The sequence below is a fragment of the Calliphora vicina genome, chromosome 4, assembly GCF_958450345.1.
Source record: "Calliphora vicina chromosome 4, idCalVici1.1, whole genome shotgun sequence".
NCBI lineage: Eukaryota > Metazoa > Arthropoda > Insecta > Diptera > Calliphoridae > Calliphora > Calliphora vicina.
In genome coordinates, this window is record NC_088783.1 from 121,588,588 (window position 1) to 121,612,076 (window position 23,489).

Below are 23,489 nucleotides of genomic sequence, written 5' to 3' on the forward strand. Positions count from 1 at the left end.
AATGAAATCTAAAAAACAATTTTCAAAAATATTAATTTTAAAAAATAAAAGCATTTCCGCTTTTTAATACAAACTTAATAATGTTATAACTTTGTAAATTCACGAAGTCATCGCAATTTTTTTTAATGTATGTAGATACTCAACATCTTATAATTTATTCAATTAAAGAAATATTAACCTCCATTTAATTTATTGAATTTCTTATCTAAAATTACTTTCTGTCACAATAGTTTTAAAAAATTATACAGAGGTTTTTGAAGAGTATGCAGTAGTTATTATTTTTAGCAGAAACAATAGAGAACATTGAGTTTCCGGTCAAGTGTTATTACAACTACAAAGCTAATCATCATGGCATAGTTCCATGGATTGGTCTGATCCTAATTAACGATCAAAATATATAGATCAGCTGAAAAAGATTAGTTTATAAATTTGATTAAAGTTTGAATTATCGATAAATCTTCTTACTATCAGGGCTGTCACACATTCAATAGTTCTATATTTCTGATTTTAATTTGACGTTTTTAATATTAAAACAAAAGTGAAGTTTTTGGTAAAAAAAATTGTTTAAAATTTTTAGAAAAACAAACACCAAGAAATGTTAATTCCACTTTAAAAACTGAAAGTGGTTTCATACCGAAAGAAATTTTCGTTTTACTTTTTCTGAAGAAGCAAAATGAGGAATTAATTTCCACTTTCGATCGGAATGGAATTCTGTGAAAGGCCTGTATATTTGGAAAAAATGAATGCATAGAAAAAAATTATTTATTCATTTTTTTTTACTAATTTTTTGTATTAAAACGTTTTCATATATTTATATGTATATTAATTTTTAAAGAAATACAATTCTGAATACAACATTATTTAAAATCAGTTAAAAATGTTAAAATTTTGTTAAATTTTACTATAACGACTTTCTTCATTTTCATGTCACACCTAAAACTATGCTATGAAATGTAACAGAAAATAGAAAATAGTTTCATAAATAAAAGTATGGTGAATTCCATAAGGCGAAAACGTTAAGGTCAAGCGAATAAATATGATATAACTCAAAGCGAATTCAACAAGTAATTTTAATTTAACGATTGATCAATTATGGCTCGAAAGTCAAACAATAATTTGAAGTGTAATTAAGGAAAAGTCGATACGATCGCATTTTTTAAATAGTTATTTATACTCTAAATTATTCATTATTATCCACCAAACATTCGATTTTAGTATTTTTGTTGTTATATTGCTCTTTAGGTGACGATATACATATAACAATATTTTTTCATCATTAATTAACAAAATAAATTTAAAAAATGTCTATAGCTTATTAAAAAAACAGTACATTTGTAAGTAATGCTTAATAAATTTTATTAAGCTATTTTGTAATGAATTTGACTTAAAGAAAACTTGAATGATTCCACAAAGTATGAATTTTCAAAGGAATGAATCCAATACGTTTGGAGAACTAAGGAATTAAGACAACGAATTTATTCGTGCTGTGGAGTGAAATCGTTTGAATTACGAAATAATGAATGGTTGAATTAAAATTTAATTGTTGAAATAAGAATTAATTTTTTCGAACTTTTGACTTGTATATAATGTTACTATTTTTTACATTATTAAATTGATGTTTCTTTACAAAAAATTATTTGGCCAATTCACAAGGTCTCTTATCTGTCATATAATCATAATGTCCTAATATATCACGACTCGGCAGCTAGGCTAAACCGACTCTAAGGCATTCGGCGCAGGTCTCTGCTGGTTGGTTACGATAATACAGTAAACAGTAGGACATTTTTTGCTCGAAAAACAATAAAAACCATTGTGAAATATTAGGACATTATGACAATATGACATGATAAGAGACCTTGCGAATTGACCAATTGTAAAAATTCAAAAATTAGAAAACGTTAATTAATGTTCTTTTCCCATTGTGTACCACCACTACTAAAAAACAATCTTGTTATGTTGCTCTTTGTGAACTTGACACCTCTCGTGTGGTAAAATGAGCACGAAACAGTAGATGTTTCGTTCAGTGCGTTTTTGCATTTCGTTCGTGAAGGTTGTGTTTTCCGCTTAAGATCCGCTCGTCTAGTCTTTTGTGGAAATCAGTTAAATAAATAAACAAAGAAATACAACAAAGTGTTGTTTTTTTTTGTTGATTATTAAACAAATACAATTTTGGAAAAGAATTCTACAAAAGAAGTAGAGTAAATTGATGTGTGAATGACCATTTAAAAAATAAATAAAAATTAATAGAGTTTTCAACATACAAAATTAATAAGTTTGCAAGTAAATTGGAGTAAAGAAAAATTCTGTTTCGGTTTTTTCTTGTTCATTAAAAGTGCATATAAATTTATGCATACCTGGTGCGCGATAGTGGTGCATCACGATTTTTATGTATATGTACAAACGAATGAATACTGCATGTAAACGTGTGTGTTTGTCTACATGTGCGCCCAGTGAGTGAGTAAGTGAGTGAATGAGTGAGTGCATGTCACCAAATGAATTTAAAAAAAAACAACAACATACATTTAAAAAGAAAAATTATCAATGAAACAAAGCAAAAAACACAAATTAATTTATAAAGCGAACAAAAGGCAATAGAGAGCACAACAATTTAATACCACTGAGCCAAATGGGCCAGCCAGTCCGCGACTTCATAGAAATATGTATAAACACACACACTCAATCCCATCTAGTTAATAACAATAAAAGATGAGAATAATAATAATAAAGAAGCAGAAATAGCAGAGTAGTAAAAAAAAATAAATAAATAAATAAAGAAACAAATCAAGCAGCTGATTAGCTTTAAACATACATACACGTACATATGTATGTACAAATTTACATACATATTTCTGTATACATATGTACATACTTACAGGCCCACCGTACTTAAAACTGTAAGTATGTACGAGTGTTTGTTTGTGTGTCCACATTACAATAACAATAATAATTGCTTGTGTAAATATTACAGTAACTACAACAACAACAATAATAATACCCTTAACTAGAGAGAAAACAAATATTCAAATAAGAATTTAATAGAGAGGAAGAATAATGGGAAAAAGCCACCCAATGGGGGGGAAACAAAACAAAAAAAATTATGGGTTTTTATTGTATTTAATAGTTTTTATTATATGAATTTCTAAGATTTTCCTATTTTCATTTGAAAACTGTTAAAAAAAAACCAAATTACCATGATAACCAAATACGGAAATAACCTATAAAACTTCTTCATTATATTTATCAAATTATAGTTACAAACGACTATAAATTTCACAATGTATACAGTACGCTACTGCATATATGCATATCCTTTTCATATATGAAACTGAACCGGAAGAAATTGGTACACATTAATAGGAATTGAAACGGAAAATCACAAATTGTTTTTTTTTTTGTAATATATACATTGAAATCCATATGTGTAGTTTAGCTGAGTGGTGTATGTGGTAAACAAATCAAATCAATTTAAAATTTAATCAATATTAATGATGTCTAAAGATAGTAATTTGTTTGTTAAAGTGTTTTGTTTTCCTATTTTCCATTAGATTGCAATTATAGTTTTAGATATGTATGACAAGACAAGACCTGAAACAATCTAGCTATACAATTTTGTAGTTGAATTTTAAAATAGTAATTAATATTAAAAGATTTTTTGAAAGGATAAGTTCAAAATATATGAAAAATAAATAGTCTAACTACAAAATAGAGAAAAGTAAATTTTAAATTTTTTAAATCTAGTATTATTTTATTAGATTGATACCCTTACAACTCTACTACCGTTAAAATATCGTTACCGTTATAATCGAAAATACCGTTACGTCTAAAGTATCGTTACCGTTAGTCTATAAATAATTTTATATATTGAAATGTACAAAAATTAAAATTGAATACAATAAATAAGCACTACCTCGGCAAGATTTTTAAATAAATACATATAATTTACCCCCTTAGATTTTAAAACACTATCACATCACACTTTGAAAATATTTCCATACAAAGTTTTGAAAACCAAACAAATATTATACGACCCCAATAAGCACCTAAGCCCCACAAAATTCAAGCACTTGAACATTTTGTTAGAATTTGACTTGAATGCAAATGCAATTATGTTTTAAACATAATGTATGCTTCCTTTTTACTGGAGATTGCTGTTGAAATAAACTGTAATATAACTGTAATTCAATTGCTTGACTATAATTCTCAAGCCTTGAATTCCAGTAAAAATAAGAATCATTGGGAAAAATGTCTCACATTGATTTACAAAATGATTGGTATTCTTAATATAATAAAACCGTACAAAAATAAGCAGTTCTTGTTCTCAATAATAAAGCCTTTACATTGGCAAAGATCGCTCGATCTTTTGCTTTTAAGTTCTTTAACGCATTGCGATCTGGAACTTTCTGAACATTATACGACTTCTACCCATCATTAGCTTTGGCTCTGCGTACAAAAGAATCAGAGCATTTAACTTAACGAGCTGCTTATCAGATAGAAGTGTTCGGTGCTCTTCGAAAGACTTGTTCGACTTCTTTTGCCTTACCAATATCTTTCATTGTTCAAGTCTTGCTTATACTGTTTAATGGCTTTGAATGATTACATTTTTCTTCAATTAAAATCTATTACAAATAGTCATTAGACAATTTTTTCAATTAATTTTCAAAATTATTAAAAACTACACAATTTGAATGAAAAAAAAATCATTTGGATTAGATTTGAATTAACAGTAATTTAATTATTCAATGGGTGAATAAATTGTATTATAAATGAATAAAGTTAAAGGATTTGTATTGTAGGAAATGGTTTTATGGAATGGGTTGCTGACATTTTAAATTCTGAATTAAGATTGATTAAGCTTTGTATAATATTGATGTGATTATATGATGAAACTGAGAACAGAAATAACCCCGTTTATTTTGTAGCGAAAATTGATTACGAATTTATTCCTTTGATTGTGGTAACCATAATATGGTAAAGTTACTATTCACATTATTGTAGCAATCATATATATGATTGCAGTAAATTAGTATATGTTTCTGACAACCATTATGAATGCATTCAACCATGAATGAATTCTATTTATGTAAATGCATTTGAATGAAGCTATAGAAATTGTTTGGAATCGTAATATGGAATAAATTGCTGATATTTTTTAATTCTGAATTAAGCTTAATTTGATTCTTATTGAGCTTTGTAGATTTTCTATTCATCTACTTAAAATTTTCGATGATAGATGCTGTACATTTTTCAAAAATAACAAAGACATGTTCAAACCTGTTTTAACAAAATTTTGAATCAAATATGTTTGTTGCATTTATAATATGATGTAACTAGAAACAGGAATTTTTGTTTAAAGCTAAATTATTTCAAAGAAATTGTCAAAAAATAAATGCACTTCATTTTGATAATAATTTTTGTTACATTCTACTTAACCTAAATTCAAAATTAATATTTAAACGTTTTTTTTCAAATTTCTCTTATTTAATGGACAATTGGACATTTGAAAATTTTCCAACATTTTAAATTTAAATGCGCCATTCTTTTATGTTTCATAATGTGCGCTGCGAGTATAACGCCTTTGACCTAATTTATGTTCAATTAATTGAATTTTTTTCTCTTTTAATTCTTTAAAATTTTTGAATTCAAAATATTTTTTTTTTTTATATTTTGTTGTATTGTTTTTATTTATTTAAAATTAATTGAAAGAATTTATTTTATGGTTTGTTGATGATATTGATGGCTTTATTTACACACAAATAGTGATCGTCAAGTTAACCCCTGATGGGGTGGGTACAAAGTTAACCGCTTTAGAAAAAGTGAATAGTAACGCTGACATTTATATATTCAAAAGATGATTTACAAGTGATTTTTAGACTTCAATACAAAATAAAGATACTGTTAAATATATTGGTGGTCACATGTTGTCACATCGTGATTTTGACTGATTTTGTTTGGAACAGGATATAAAGATGCCAAACAACAGCTGTGTACTGCAGCAATCTTTCATGTTTTATAATATTGTCAGTTACGAGCTGTCACCTGTGACCAAAGTTATTATATATTACATATTTTTTTTTCTATTATTACTGCTCTATTTTATATTGCTTGTAAAAATCGTAAGCTTGTAGTTTTCTTTTTATACATATTAAAAAATGTTTCTGTGCATGTACGTCATTATTTTTTCAATTTAAATTGCAGACACATTATTCATTTATTTTATTTTTTATTTTATGAGCAAAAAGAAAAAGTACTCGTATTAAATTATTAATTTGTATATTCGTTTAATATTATTTTTATGGTTTGTTGATGATTTGTGATCGTTTTATTTACATGCCACAATAAACAAATTAATCTTTATAGACTCAAGGGGTTGAACATGACCCTGTAGGAATACACATTTTTACTTAATTTTTAATTAAGGAGTGAGATCGAAAAATTCTTAACATACATATATGTTTATAAAAAAGAAACCACTAAACTTACAGCTTTAATTTTTTTTTTATTTGATTGAAATTATTATTACAATTTACAAAAAAAATTATTTTTATAGTTTTAATCACTAGTGATGAAATTTTGAACCTTTTTCGGAAACCCTTCCATTAACGTTTTTATAGTGCTTTCTGTCACTTTGCTCGAACATGTAGTCCATCTCCGTTTAAAATCTACCACACTTTTGGACACCTTTTTTGTACTCTTCAATTCTCTTTTAACAAGAGCCCAATATCTCTCCACTGGCCTTAGCTCCGGGCAGTTTGGAGGATTTGCCTCTCTTGGTACAAATACCACATTATTGTTCTTGTACCACTCAAGGGCTTGTTTGCCATAGTGACAGGATGCCAAGTCAGGCCAAAAATAAGTGGACACATTATGAAGTCTTATGAATGGAAGCAGCCTTTTTTGTAAACATTCCTTGATGTAAATTTCGGTATTTATAGAGCCCGTTGTAACAAATGAGTGGCTTCTTTTGCCGCAACTGCATATTGCTTGCCATACCAAGAACTTTCTGGGAAATTTTGTCTGCTTTTGGGTCCTAAACTTTTCTTCAACATTCCCTCGAGCATCAGCAACATAAAATTTTTGACCTGGAAGTTGCGAAAAATCTGCCAGAACATACGTTTCGTCATCCATTATGCAGCAAGAATATTTTTTTATAAAACTTGACTTCAATTTCCGTGCTCTGTTTTTGGCCTCTAAATTTTTAGTAGCGTTCCTGTCAGGAACTTTTTGAGCCTTGTATGTTTTTAAACCTGCATTAGCTTTAACTTTTCGTACCAAATAGTCCGAGCACTGAGCTAACCGGGCTGCTTTCCTACCGGATGTGTTGGGAGCTCTTTTGAAAATGCGTTCTATTTTTTTGGCTTTAGAAACATCATGTGGACCATTCCTTCTACCTGAACCAGGTTTTCTATCAACTGACAAGTTCTCCCGGTACTGTTTAATAACATTGGAAACAGTTTGACGGCAGACCTTTGTATGCTTGGCCAACTTTTTGTAAGACCAAGTTGGGTTTTGTTGAAAATATTTAATAATTTCAGTACGCACTTTTTTCTGGTCACTCATTTTAATCAGATTAACAAAAAAATTAATATAATTGACATTACACATAATAACTGACATGTTTTTCAAAGGTAACTTGATCAAAAAAAAATTCAAATAATACTTGGGTTAAAAAATGTAATGAAAAACGTGTGTTAAGAATTTTTCGATCTCACTCCTTATATTTAACTAAATCTCAGGGTTTACTTAATCTTCTTTATTATATAATACTTACTTTTGTTGGTTTTATTTTTATTTTGTGTTGTATACCGTTCCGTTTCGTTCACATTATCGAATTTTTAAAAACATCAGATCAATTCGTGATGTAATTCGTTATGTCTTACTTTTGATTCACCAGCTTTTAAACTAATTCATTAAAATTTAAAATGTGCAAACAACAAATATGACAACTTTATCAATATAATGAAGAACAAACATTCATAGTAGTAAATTATTCACAATATATACAATACAAATTATAGTTTTAATTTGAAATTTTTTACAATTTAATAAGCAAAACATAAGTTATATTGCAAGATTTGTACCAGACCAACAAAACTAATACTCCGGCTTATTACACCTAAAGGTTTGAAAGAATTAATTCTGAATTCAATTTTCTAAATCAAATTTTATTGGAAATTTAAAATTTTTATAAAAAACACTCAAAAATTATTTGAAAACTGAATGATTTTCATAAAAGAAATATTTTTCTGAATCATTTACCATTCCTTTAAATTTTAAGAATACTGAATTTATTCTTAACGAATTAATTACTGATGCAATCCGAGGATATAAATTCTTTAGCTCTCGTCGGCTAACTACAACTTATTGACTATGGCTATGGATTTCGATTCTTGCTTTTCTTGTTTATGTATTTCTTAGATGTCTTATATTAAAATTCGCATAAACTATTTGTTAATTATTAACAACAATATTCTACTATATTTTGTAACTGCACGTTACAAACAAAACAAATTCTCTAGCTTCATTTAAAGATTTGCATTTGAATAGAATTCAATCCTTGTTGAATAAATACACATAGAAAATACCTAACTCAGTTATAAAAAACACCTTATTTGTTGTATTTTTGTTTGACACTATGGAGTGTCTCGTCTCTATGTTAAATAACTTAACCAACCTCGTATTTTCCACCCAATATAGAATTTCCCTGTGTGTGTTCTCGGACGCCCTAGATATTGACTACTTTCAACGCATCAATAAATTCAAATTCTGTTGATTATGATTGTTGTGCTGTTTTTAATGGGATTTTTTTGTTGTGGTTGTTTAAAAATATTGTTATTATTTTTATTTTTTGTTCAACAAAAATTCACACATATAAATTTTTATTATTTGAATGCCAATGCCGTTTTGTTGGCGTTCTGTTTATGGTGAATATTTATATTCTACACTCAACCTCCCTCTGGCGAGAGATCTTTTACCCCTTGGCCAATAATTGTGTGTTTGTGCTCTCTCGCTATTGCCTGTGATCAGTCAGTCAGACAGTCAATCAGTTACATACAAATTTGTTAAAGTAATTTTTTTGACTTTCTTTAGAAGTAGCAACAAATCAGTTTACAGATTTTGTATGAACAAAATTAATTAATTTATCTATTCTGAGTGCCGCACTGTAGGACGTTTCGTCATCTTTGTGTAAATACATATAGATGTGTGTATTTTTTTTATTTTATAATATTTATTTTCACTCTAATGGATTCTTTATATTCGATCGTATTTATACAGTAAACACACATATTTTATTTTCAAACAAAAACTAATTTGAATAAAAAAACGTGAATATATGTGAGCAAAATTATACACAAAAATATGTATTTATATATGTATATGTACTACGAATAAATATATATTTTAGTTTGTAGCTATGTAGATATTATTATTATTATAGTTTGAAGGTTTTTATATATAATTCTTGTTATACTATATACATATATTAAAATACGTATAACTACAATATATTCATTTAAATCCCGCAATTGAGCTGTTTTTTTCCTTTTTAAATGTTTGTGTCTGTACTCATTTTCATTTATATATTGTGATTTTTTTTTAAGTGTTTACTAATAATTTCTCCTGTTATGAAAACAATTTGAAAAAAAAACAATAATAAATTAAATAACAAAACAAACAAAAAAAAAATTCATTAAAATTTGTTTGAAAAACAAACTGTGAAACAAATATCCTTAATAAAACAAAACGTAACGGAAATTAAATCAAATTCAGTTGCTGATGTGCTTCCCGCCAATTTGTTAAGCCTGCAACTGCATGGACACTGGCTGTTCTTAGCTTGGGGGTAAGTTTTTTTTTATTTTATTTATTTTAAACTTTTATTTTGTTTTACTAAAATCTGTTGTAGTCTTTCATTTAAAAAAACCAACTGACTTTTTCAAGTTCATTAGTTTTTCCTTCTTTTTTGTGGAGAATTTTGTTAAGTTTTCATGTTATTGACTTTAATGTTGTTACACCTGTCTCCGCTATTTGCTTTTTTCTCTAATCTTATCATGCTTTGGAGTAGAATAGTAGAATTCTTTATTCTTTTTTTTGTGTATTTTGTTAATTTTTATACCCTACACCACCACACTAGGGGGGAGGGGGAATTTGCGTTTGTGGTGATGTTTGTAACGCACAAATATATTTGTCTAACATCCACCTTTAAGTATACCGATCAATGTCCGTCCGTCCGTACGTACGCAAAGTAAAGGTCGCTATTTTGAAAATACTCGATCAAATTTGACACATGCAAGGACGAAGTCTGTTGAAACCTAGTCCTAATACAAATGTCCTTCCGAATAGGACTTAATCTCCTGATGATCAGTCCATAATAAATCATTGCTCCCATATAAGGCCCATAGAATTCAACTGAAATAAGTCTCATATACGTAGACTTAAATCACACGACCTAATCTCATGGCGAGCGGTCTATAATTGATCATAGCTCCCGAAAATCATTCACGAAAATGAATTATTGAAATTTTAAAAGAAAAGTGTTGATGCTCATTTCCTTATTGTAGGGTATTATAAGGTCACGATGGATCGACCATACTTTCTTACTTGTTTTTTATACACTTGAGAGAAAAAGCAAAAACAGCAAAAATTAAATAAAATAAATTAAAATAAGTGAACAACACATTTTGGCGTGATAAGCACACACTCAAAAAAAATATATGTACAATTACGTTTTTTTTTTTTGCGTACATTTATACTTATAAAGTACATGTTTATTTAGCCATATATTTGTGCTCAATACTGCTGCAAATCTTTGTACATATATTTATTTTGTTTGACAGTAAAATGTCTTAATGGTGGGCGGCATATTTCGCACATAAATTGCTTAAGGTATTTAGTTAGTACCTTGAGAATGAGTACGATTTGTTAAGCACCTGTATAAAATGGTAACAATTTTTTATTAGAAATACATTAAGTACCTTTAGGAAGTAAATTAAACAAAAACTAATAACTTAACTTAAATCAAATTCACTTTTATAGGACGATTAATGATACTTGTTCACGTTAAAAATGCATGATCAGCCTCATCTCTTATACGTCGTGTATGCCTCATGTTGTCAAATATCATTAACACTAGCTTGAAAGCTTGTCCAGCAAAAAGAAGCTTATTTTGGCAAAAACGTAATTAAACAAATCATCATATTATTCCTAAATCAGTTCCCTATTAAGACCCTCCACTGTTTTGAGAATACTTTACGACAGCTACACATGTTTAAAAAAACAACACAAACAAAATGACAAATAATTTCATAAAAATTATGGTTGTTATTAATTTTATTGTGTAGTACAAGTAATTTAACATAATCGTGCTTTTTCTCGCGTTTAATGTTTGACCAATTAATTGATTAAATTCAAATGAAAATAAATTCATCTAAAACGCATAGTAACATATTAAATCATTTGATTTTTTTTTAAACAATTCAATACTATTGATGTTATTGACAAAACAAACGCTGATGTCTGTTGAAAAAAAATATGCCACGCGCTTTGAAAATTGTTTGATTGTACAAAATTTTCACATCAAACTGTGATTAAATTTTAGCAGCAGGCAGTCAAGTCAATAGGCTATGGAAATTTAAGACTCATTTGTTTATCAATTTAACTGAAATTTGTTAATGGCTGCTGGTGATTAAAAGTTTATTGTTACACGTGATTGCTGCTGATTTTAGTTATCAAAAATGTTTAGATTTTTAATGGAACATTTAAAATATTGAAAAATTTAACCTTTGACAGATTTTTATTGAAAATGAATTATTTAGCAAATATTTAATAAAAAAATTCCGATATCATTTAATTGATTTAAAATATTGAAATATTTGACCTTAGACATTCATAGTGAAAAGGTTAAAGATGCCAGATTTTGTACAAATAACAAATGTTTTAATAAATGTTCTCGAAATTTTTGCTGCTTGTTATAAAAATGCAAATTATCATTGAGATATATTAAATAATGAAAAAATGTATCTTTGACCTCGGCGATAAAGGGGTTAAAATGTTTATAATTTAAAACATTTGCGGGATATTTTTTTTGGAAATTACTAGTAACATTGAAAATTTCAAAATATAGAAATTTTACCTTTATGGTAAAAGGGTTTAAATTTACAGATATTAATAAAAACAAATAAGAGAGCTATATTTGGCTGTGACGAATCTTATATACCATTCACCACATTAAACTTTAAAATAAAAAAATTTTATATTTTTAGGTAAACAAAATTTTATTTTTTTTTTTATTTTATTAGCAAAATTTATTTTTTTTTAATTTGTTAGTGAACAAATTTTTTTTGTTAAAACGATTTTGACCCATTGTAGACCCGACTTACTTTGGCCTTATATATGCCATTGCAAAGGTCTTTGAAATATCTATTATTGGATATTCATATTATCTATACTAAAGACTTAGTAATACAGATATAGATAAAAATTATGTATAAAATCGAGGTTGTCCCGGGTTTTTTTCCTTATATCTCTGCCATTTTTGGACGGATTGTCTCGATTTTAAATATCACCAGAGCCGAGATTGATGTATGAACCATGTATTGATGTATTTTAATGTAAATTATTTGGGGGTTACGGAATGTTGATTTCAACATACAGTCGGACAGGCGGACATGGCTAATGAAAATTTCGCAAATGAAAAATGTCTGCCAAGTAAACAAATTGAATGGCTTGTCAAGACGTAGACTTAGATGCAAAAATCCCATGAGTAAATATAAGGAATACTATATTGTTTATAATTTTAACATTCCTTACCAAAATCCTAACATTTGTTTTTATGAAAACCTCTTAATTAACAATTCATTGTGCAACAAAGAAATTTATTTTACTTATTTTTTCATTAGCAATTTTTCGCAAATAATTATTGGTTTGATCAGTTCAAGTGGCCTGTTGATAAAATCACTTCAAGAGGAGATATTAAACAAAAAAACAAATTGTTATCACAATTACAAAGTAAAGACAACGAATAAGTTAATACGCAACAAGTAAATTTTTACAAGTTAAAAGGGCACAATTTATTTTAAAATAATATTGTAAAATAGTTTTAGAACATTTAGAATAATTGTAGGTTTTTGCAATCACATGTTTACACTTGTTATTTTCACATTAATATAAAAATAATAATAATAAATGAAAACAAAACAAAATAATTAAATAACAAAAAAAAAAAATAAAAAAAAAAATTGCAAATAAGCACTCTTTCATACTGGTTTGAATAGTTAATAAAAACTGTGTGTAGTGAATAACATTTGATAATATAATTAAATAAAAACTATATAAAATAATAAACACTCTTATTAACATATTTATATATTGTATGTATGTAGATATGAATGTTTTTGTGTATGTATATAGATTTGTATATAGTTGTATTTAAATACTGCAACAACAAAGTGTTTTACGAGTAGAGGAGTCTTATTCACACTCTGTACCGTTTCATTTTGTTTGTTTATATGATTTTGCTTGTCATTTGCTTGTTTTTATTTCTTCTTTTTTTGTTTTTGTTTATTTTACTCACTCATTGAATTTGGTTTTGTTTTCGTTGTTGTTGTTGTTTTAGCTGTTTTCAATGTGTGTATTTGTCGAAGTCTGTCTGATCAGACTGGCGATCAAAACAAGTGTCACGACTATAACCGATTTTTATTTTATTTTTGTTTTTGTATTTGCCTGTCTTGTGGTTGTTGTTATTGCTTTTCGCATTATCATTTCTTTTTTTCTATTTCTACTTCGTACGAGCGAGCATGTTGTATTTTGTTTTGTTTTGTTTACTTAAACAAACATTTTGGCAAAAAAAAAAGAATTCTTTTGTACCCACTGAAATTAGCATTAAGTCGACAAAATAAATTAATTAACATTTAATTTCATTCATTTGAGTATAATTATAATATAGTGGTTTGAGAAAATAGTTAAGCAAAAAAAGGTTTCTCATAAACAAATAGAGTTTAAGAAATAAATGCCATGAAAATGGGGAAAATTACGAAAGTGTGTTAAGGAAAATTTGTGAACCAATTGCTATTAATCTATACTAGCAAGAATTAAGCTTACGAACTTTTACCCAACATTTTTTAAATTTACATAGATTTAAAGTAAAACGCAAAGAGCACTAATTAGTATACGCTGCTATTTATTATGTTTCCTGTTTCCAAAATGTGTCGTTTCCAACATGTTCATTTATATTGAAGGTGGATGTCTATGCTAAACTTTTCCTTTAGGTGAGAATATTGCAACTTTATTGAGCAGTGTTAAGTTACGCTAACATTGCTTAAATAGTTGATCATACTTAATTTTTGTAAGAATAAACAATACAGTAATTTTGCCCCAGATCGTATTTTGAATGTTCATGGTTCCTGTCCAGGCTAAATAATGTTTAATAAATTGAAGCGTATTTTGAATGTTCATGGTTCCTGTCCAGGCTAAATAATGTTTAATAAATTGAAGCTTATTTTTTTTTTTGCAAATTTTGTAACAAATTCTTTAAAATTTTTAGCATACTTTATTCTTATAATGAAGGGCGCCTAGAACTAACATTAACATTAACTATATTATATGTACAACTCGTATGTTGGTATTACTGATAAACTTTTAATATGTTTGTATAACTATGCTTGTATGAGAGTATATTAAATATAAAATACAACTCAAGTGGTTTTTACTATCAAGGGTAAAAGATGTTTAAATTATTGTGCTCGTCGTTGCTGTAGTTTTATATTAGATTTAGTAGTAAAATACTACAATATATGTATGTACATATAGAAAAACCCAGGGAAGAGTATGGCAAGAAGGAAAAATATTTATAAAGAATTATAGAAGAAGGTTCGTTAACTTGCCATCATTATATGTTTGTATTTATGTATGTAAGTAGCATGAGAATGTGTAGTCTGTCTGTAAGTAGTTATGTAGAAGGTATCGTGTTAATGTATTAGCGCATTTTATTTAGGAAAAACTTTAAAAAAGATTTATGGGAAACATTTTTATGATACTCCTCTTGTATTACAGGGTAATTATAATTAAGAAAAACAACATTTATTTAACGAGAGTTGCAGGCAAAAAGGAAAACTGTTAAAGTAAGTACATACATAGTTAGTTAAAGGTAAGAGTGAATCAATTATAACAAAACTTCAATTATTTTTATGTAAGGAGTATAATTTACTGTTAGTATTTATGGTTTTATAAAGGTAATATTTCATGTAAAACAAAAATATTGTTAATTTCGTTACATCACAATCCTACATTCTGATTACTGAGTAACAAAATTTCATTCAATTCGATGTGGTCAGCCAAAATGGCCAGAATATATTATATTTTATGTTTCTTTCTCTCTGGCGATCCTCTCAGTTTTCTAATGCTTTTGATTTGTAGCATTGCCATGTTCCAGCAGTCAATGTATATCTTATAGGCTGTAATTTTCACTAATGCCTGATCACCTGACTGACTCCAAATTTATATATTTTTGGGTCATTTAACATTTGTAGTGCAAAATGAAGTTAATTGGTTATTTTATATATCACAGGTAAGCTAGACTGAAGTCAATTGACACGTTAGTGACTCTATGTAATCAAGAGTGTAGTTACTTAATCAATTTGAGTATCGGTATTTACTTAGTAACCCTTTTGTAATCAGTATTGCAGTCTGTTTAATTTTTTTCTTCCATTTCACTTTAGGGATTAGCATTACAAAGTATGTAATACTGGATGTATTACCATTTTACTGTACCTAGTTAGATCAATCTGTAGTTTTTATAGTAAATATCAGAAAATGTATTTTGCATTGTGAAATTCGGTGCTTTATATTACTTGAGGTGGCTTTAGACGATAAGACTTTACGGACAGAAAATAAAATGAAAATTCCTCAGTATGCCAAAAAAATATGATGAACGTTGTTGCTTATTGCTTTTAAACGATCGGTATGTATTTTCATCTTTATATTCTCTCAATGTCATATGATTTCATTACATATTACATTTAGACAATCCCATTCGTACTCATCTACACACAAATTTGACAAATCTTATTACTTGTGGGACAATGTAAACGGGTCTTTAATAAAGAATATATGTACCTCGTAGCCTACATAAAATTCGTTTTTCTCTACACTTCTCCACAATTTACGATAAATACAAATTTTCCATGCTGAAACTTAATGACAGACTCACGTGACGTTTCGCAGCAACTGTTTCATATGAATTATTTTCCCTTCAATCTACAAACATCTACATATGTAGTAGTACATACTAACAACATAATACAAAACAGTCTCTAATCTAACTTAATATCTCCTTCAACTGCTTAAATAGCATTTATCTAATCTAATAACATTAAAAAGTCTCTACTTAACTACATTGAAAATATAATTTAATTTGATGTTGTAAATATGTCATAAACCAGAGAAAATTGAAATTTAATTCATTTGACAGCCAGTCGGTGCTGTGTATATAGTTGGGTTTTTTTTTTTGTTAAACAGTTTCTTTCTTTGGTGTTTTTATTTTTGTTGTTGTTTGTAATTTATTTTTGAACTGCATATTCTGGCAGTCGTTCCACTTATTTTGTGTGTTGTTGACTTTAATAATTTGTTGTTTGAATTGATCTGTTCATGTTGCATATTGTTGTTTACATATATGTATGTATGTATTTCTACTTGGGTTTGTACATAAATATAAAAAAAAACATCCGGTCGTTAATTTAAATTATGCCTCCTCTCTTTATTATACTTAATACAAGTACAAATACTCCAGCATAATTTAATGTATATTATTGAAATTACGCATAAATGCAAGTATTTTGAAAAGAAAATGTATATTAGGGTGGTCTTTAGTTTGTACAATTGTTCTTCCTCAAGTAATAAATAAATGTTGAAAATTTGAGCAAAATCGGTAAATGTTTAGAGTATAGAGAAATACACAAACAGCGGAAACAAATTCAAACTCAAAAAAATCACATATACGAGTTTTTTTTACTAATACATTCTCACCATATAGTTTTTTGACAACTGAGTTAGGTCTTTGACAGGAGAGTTTCCGATCCTATGTGTATTTATCTATGGTTTAGAGGGCCACTCTAATGTATATATACATATAATGTAGATATATAATATTAATAAAAGTGGGTGATTACAGGGTGACATGTGTTTGTTGTAACATAAAAAGATGCAAAAGTAATATTCAAAAAAGTTATAAAAAATCAGTCAAATTTGTGAAATAAAAAAAAAATCATTATAAGGAAGTTTTTAAGAATTATTATACTAAAAAAACGTCAAGCTTAAAATATTTGCAAAAAACAAATTGTTTGCATTGTACTAGAAAATTTTGAATATTCGCTATGAAATTGCATATCCTAATATGTCATATTGTCATAAAGTTCTAATATTTCACAATGGTTTACAAATTTTGTTATTGCCTTACAAACAAAAAATTTCTTAAAATAATACTACTCTCTGTATGCTATGTTTATTTCGCTGTCTTAACCAACCAGCAGAGACCTGCGCCGAATGCCTAAGAGCCGGATAAGCCTAGCCGCCAAGTCGTGAAATATTAGAACATTATAACAATAAGACATAATATTATACCTTGTGAATTCACTAATAATGTTGGATTTATTACTTCTCACACTATTATAGGCACACCACCGAGAAAACACTAATTTCAATTTGAAAAGCTAAATAGAGATGACCAAATTTTTAAAAATGTTTACAACCATTATTGTGGCCAGAATTTTAAATCGAATTTAAAAAACAATTTAACAATTTAAATTGTTGTAAATAAACACAAACTCACACATTTCAAAATAATCTCTATTATCACAATATCTTAATTCAATGAAAAGTTTGTAGACAATTATAATGTTTTTTTTTCGCCTCAATAATGATAAACACATGAATACACAATCTAATAAAAAAAATATATATTATAGATTAATTATATGAATGTGTAAAAATATTATTGGCATGTTTGTGTGTGTGAGTTTGTGTGAGTGCATATTTTAACTAATTACATATAATAAACTGGCGTCATGTATACGTTTAATAACAACAATAACAATAATAATAAACAACACCAAACCACGACTACTACAACCGCAACAATAACAATAACAACAACAACAACAAAATGTCTATAAATGTTAATTATTAGATAATTACTAGGGTGTTGGTTTTTGGGGTCGTCTCTCTACATCAACGAGATGCATGCATTCATTCATTCGCCAAAACCCTCTATTAAATTGAGCACAGAGCCAGAAAAAGCAAACAAAAATAAAAAAACTGAAATAAATAAAGAAAAGAAATAAACGATGTTTTGTGCAACAATATAAAAAATTACATACTTCTGTTGTCTGTTGTAAAAGTTAGGGGGGTCGGTCTTTTACCCTGGATAAGACGAGAACAGGGATAGTTTTGTTTCTAGGATTTTATATATATTTTTCCTTAGAAAAGAACAAAATGGTAGTAAATAGGAAAGTGATTAATCTTTAAGCCTCGACAATGATAATTGAACCCCCCACCCCCCAAAAAAAAAAATCGAAAAGTTTTAATTTTTCATAAAAATATTACGAAATGTTATGTATTTTTCTTGTCACCAAAACTAAAACAAAAAGTCTTAAGTTAACGTTGCTTTATTTCAAATATAAAGTGTTTTTATCAATTTTAAAATTTTGGCTCATTACACAAAAAAAGCATTAGGCCGCCCCAAGGCAGCTATTAATTTTTTCATCAATGTGTAGATTAATTGTTATATTTCTTTATTGGAAAACAAGCATAATTTTGTTAATTTTTGCTATTTGATCCGAAATTTATATTGTCCCCTTTTTAAAAATTAATCGTAAGGAACTGAAACCCCTAGTTTACATTTAACTGACTTGTGTACAATTGAACGATGCTCTTGTTTACAAATCAAAAACAATTGTAGAGTTTCTATGGCAAAATATGTTGTTGTTGTTAAACATGTTTGGTTTTTGTAGTTGTTGTTGCTGTTTTTTCTTGCATGTGCTTTGTTTTCCTTTTTTTATTGCTGTTGTTGTCTTCTATTCAACTCCTATTTTATTTTACAACATATTGTCAATTACATGTTGTGTTGCTTTTTTACGACAACAGACTTACATACAAAATAAACCTGCATATTGTACGAGGATGTATGTATGTATGTATGTATCTATGTGCATATAAAATGTGTAATGTGTGTGTGCAAAGTGAGTGTGTGTTAGAGAGTAAAATAGTGAATTATAAGTTTGATATTGCAAACAAAATAAACTTGATTTTATAGTTGTGCTCTGCTGTGCACACAGCCATTGCAGTAAAGTAATGTGCAGTGCAGTATAGTGTGGTGTAGTTAGTGCAGTGTTGTTGTTATTGTTGTTGTTCTTTGCACATTTTTCTGCTTACTTTGACCACTGCCTTACATTAAAGATTAATGACCAGCTTTATACTTAGTTGCCTATGACAACAACAACACCAACTACAACAACAGCACTAATGTTTACGAACACAATAACGACAATGATGTTCACGATTACGTTGACTACGAAGGAGCCAAACAGCCAACGCCACCAACAACAATTTTACATTGACTAAACAAGCAACGAAGCCAAGCAAACAAAATTTTCTTATAAACATCTACACACACACATTTACATACATATGTATGCGTGTATGTGAACATTAGGGTGGCCCTTATTTAGCAATTTTTAAATTTTCTATGCTCCCAAGATCTAAAATTGTTCTAGGTCATTATTGGATAACGTTTAAATATTGTACATTTTATCAAAAGTTTTTGGTCAAAAGAGAGATAAATGCCGAATCCTATATAACCTTCACCAAAATATACTTTAAGATAAAGATTGAACAAATTTTTTTTAACAAAAATTTTACGACTAAAAAAATTTTATTATTAAAAAAATTTTATGGAAAAAAATATTTTGTATAAAAAACTTGGGTAAAAATATTTTTCCCGATTTTGAACCATTATGGGTCCGAATTACTATGTTATTATATACGTCATTGGAAAGGTCTTTGAAATATCTATCATTAGATATCCATATTGTCTATGTTAATGACTTAGTAATCCAGATATAGATAAATAGGTCAAAAATCGAAGTAGTCGTGCTTTTGCTTATATCTCAGCCGTTTATGGGCCGATTTTCTTGATTTTAAATAACAACCGAACCGATACTATAGCTGATATATTTATGTATGAATCATACATACATATATGTTATTTGGGGGGCCACGAAAAATTGATTTCAACATACAGACGGACCGTCGGACATGAGTACAACGAAGTGCCACCCTAATATTCACATACATACATATATTTGTATGTACGTAAGTATATATTTTTTTTATTATTTGTTTCTTGTTTACTGGTTTATTTACTGTCCTGTCCGGCTTGCATATTTTTGCTGCTGCTGTTAAAGATTTTGTTTTTATTTATTTACTTTTTTTTTTTGTTTTGTTGTTTAATCATCTTTACTTCTTGTTTTTATATTTAATGTCTTGGTATTTGTTTGTACATACCATTTGCAATGTGCTGCAACATACAATTATTGTTACCACCATCATAAACACACACATTGGCGCGCCACTTATAGGCTGGTCAACGAACGATCTTGACCTCAGTCTTGAAGCATTGACTGACTGAAGGGTTAATCTAAACACAAACACTTGCAGAAACACTAATGGCAGAGCAATAAGCTTGAATGGACCAGTTTGTTGTTTCTTTCATGTATTTATTATTTTTCAGCAACTTTGTATTTTATTTATTTGTAGTTGTTGTAGTATCTTTAGCAGCTCATGAGTATGGTTTAGCATTTGCTGGCAGATTAAGTTTGATTTGTAATAAATGAAGAAAAATAAAAAATAAAGTTGCTCAGGAATCTCGTCTTAATGTGTTTCCTATAGCTGAAGACGGAACGGAACGTTGCACTTGTTACTCAACTATATGTGTTGTGGATCATATGAGGTGCGTAAGGGAAATAATATAAATAGTACCAAGAAAATTGAAATAAGTACTTTCTGGTTACTTTTTTTAACAGGGCTAATAGGTAAAGAAATGTTAATTGGACCTAGAGTTATAAACAATTAAAAAAAACTGTTTTTATGGTTGATTATGTCAAACAACATCAGTATGGTAAATAACTGGTTTTTGACACTTTGTTAAAATAACGAACGATATCTGTATAATAGTGAAAATATTTTCATTGAAAAAATTGTCAGTTATATGATTACAACTTAAGACCATTCAAATATCTATAAATTTAAAATAATATTTAACAAATTTCCAAAACAATTATATAATATAGGACAAGAATTTGAGGTACTTATAATTTGGTACCTAATATGTCCCCAATAAATGTCCCTTGCTGAGTCAAAAAAACAATTCAGACTTTTTTTTGAAACGATATAAATGTATGTTATAATAAATCAGTTTAACTGCTTCAGATGTCATATTAAACTTTTCAAGTTTTTATAGTACCTCAAATAAAAGTACAATTGTACCAAAATCCCCCTCAAATCCACTCTGTGCCAACAACTCTTACACATGCAATGGTTTCTTGTGGAAATGCTGCTGCTTTGGCATTTCTGTTGTTGTTTTTTTTTTTTTGTTGATGCTTCCATTTTCTGCATTAACCAACTATAATAGAATATATTCTTCTTCCTTCCTTCTTCCCTATCCCTCTCTGCCACTTTGTTTGCTTTAAGGTCGTCTGAAGAACGGAACCAATGATAACTTTTGCCAGGAATGTGTATGATCAACATGTTATTGTAGTTTTTCTTTAGAAGAAAAAAAAAATTTTTTTATGTTCCTTTTTTATGGGATTTTATGGAATGGCAGAAGGAAAAATATTTAACTTATGATGTTGCTATTGCCTTAGAAAAAAAATAAGTAAATTAAGTGGGCATTACCTTATAGCAATAAGTAAGAAAGTTTTCTCAAAAGGAGCAGTTTTATTTAACCAGTAAAACTATTAAAAGAGTTCAATGATTTTAAGGCAATTATGAAACTAACTAAAAAGGCATTATAAATTGCTTATAGTTTGGAAAAAGATTTTTAAGCAACTAAATAATACTGTGGAATAGATTGTACAAAAATAAATAATTTGAGAATTTTATATGTATAACACCCTCTAGAATGGTTTTCTTTATCATAAAACTTAAAAAAATATTCTAGAAAATTTTAAAGAAACTGAGAAGAAAATAATAAATTACTTTTCGATTTGGAAAAGCAATGTTTAAAATAATTAAAAAAACATTGTTTAATAAATAGCACCAAAAATAAAAATAATTCAAGAATTCTACCAACAAAAAAATATTCCAGAAATCGATAAAGCAACTGAGATGAGAATAATACTTATGGAAAAAAGCTAAACTGAAAAAAAAAGTTCGACAATTTTAAATATAAAATTCCCTTAAAATTTATTTTTTTTAGGTAAAAACATGTGCTTTAAAATATTAGCAAGATCGGATATCGTCAATTTAAACAAAAAAAAAAAAAAGAATCCATAATTTTAAACATAATTCTCTCATTTTTTCCTTTACTTTTACAAAATGAGCTTTTTAAAATGTTGATGATTGGATATCATTATTCTGTATCCCATCCGAAGTTTGGTAATACCTTTTAAGTTTTTATTGCTAAATACAAATAATTAGAGAATTTTAAATAAAACTCGTTTAAGAATTTTTTATTTTACTGTAAAAAATAGCTGTAGGACATTTTGATAATTAAATATAATTAACCGGTATCAAAGTTTTTTGGTGAAAAAATAATTCGCGAGTTTTAAATAGAACTCCCCTAAAGTTGTTATATATAATGCAGCATGGGAAGTTTAAATACATATGTGCTTTATAAGTTTTTCTAAACATTTTCTTAATATGATTAAGAAATAAATGAAATGCAAAAAAATAATTCGCGAACATTAAATATAACTTTTCTGGAATTTTTAATTTTACTGTTAAAAAAGTGAGAGGTTTAATATTTTATCCTGTAACACATCAGATGTTTGCTAATGCCTATTAAGTTTTTTTTTGGTAAAAAAAATAATTCGCGAATTTTAAATTTAACTCCTTGTATAATTGTTTAGTATACTCTAAAAACCACTATGAAATCCTAAGTTTAAAAAGCTATTTGGAAGTTTTTTTTTTGCGAATTTTAAATTAAATTCCCCTAAACATGTTGATTTTACTTTAACACACTTTTTTTTTCAAATAATTCGCGAATTTTAAATTTAACCCCCCCAGACATTTGGTTACAGTTAATTATCGGTTTAATCTAGCTTTATAATACCTAGCCATTGCTAGAAAGTCTGTAGATTTGAAATATTTACATTAATTTCGTTCCTAACTTATTGTTGACTGAGATCTGAAATATATACATTTTTAGATTTTATTTAAGAAATTTTTTCACAACGTCCTGTATGTGACTTAAATTCTTTTGTTTTTAAAGGATTGTGTTAAAA

At 27.7% G+C, this 23,489-nt stretch overlaps 1 protein-coding gene across 2 annotated transcripts in view; it reads left to right on the forward strand.

The window, feature by feature from the left end:
* The first annotated feature begins 2,029 nt into the window (after window positions 1-2,029).
* Pde9 (phosphodiesterase 9) overlaps window positions 2,030-23,489 on the forward strand; it is a 145,052-nt gene continuing 123,592 nt past the window's right edge. For both annotated transcript variants that reach the window (XM_065509965.1, XM_065509966.1), the window contains exons 1-2: window positions 2,030-2,462; window positions 9,600-9,838. The gene's annotated coding sequence lies outside the window, so the exon portion shown is untranslated. The remainder of the gene's footprint in view (window positions 2,463-9,599; window positions 9,839-23,489) is intronic.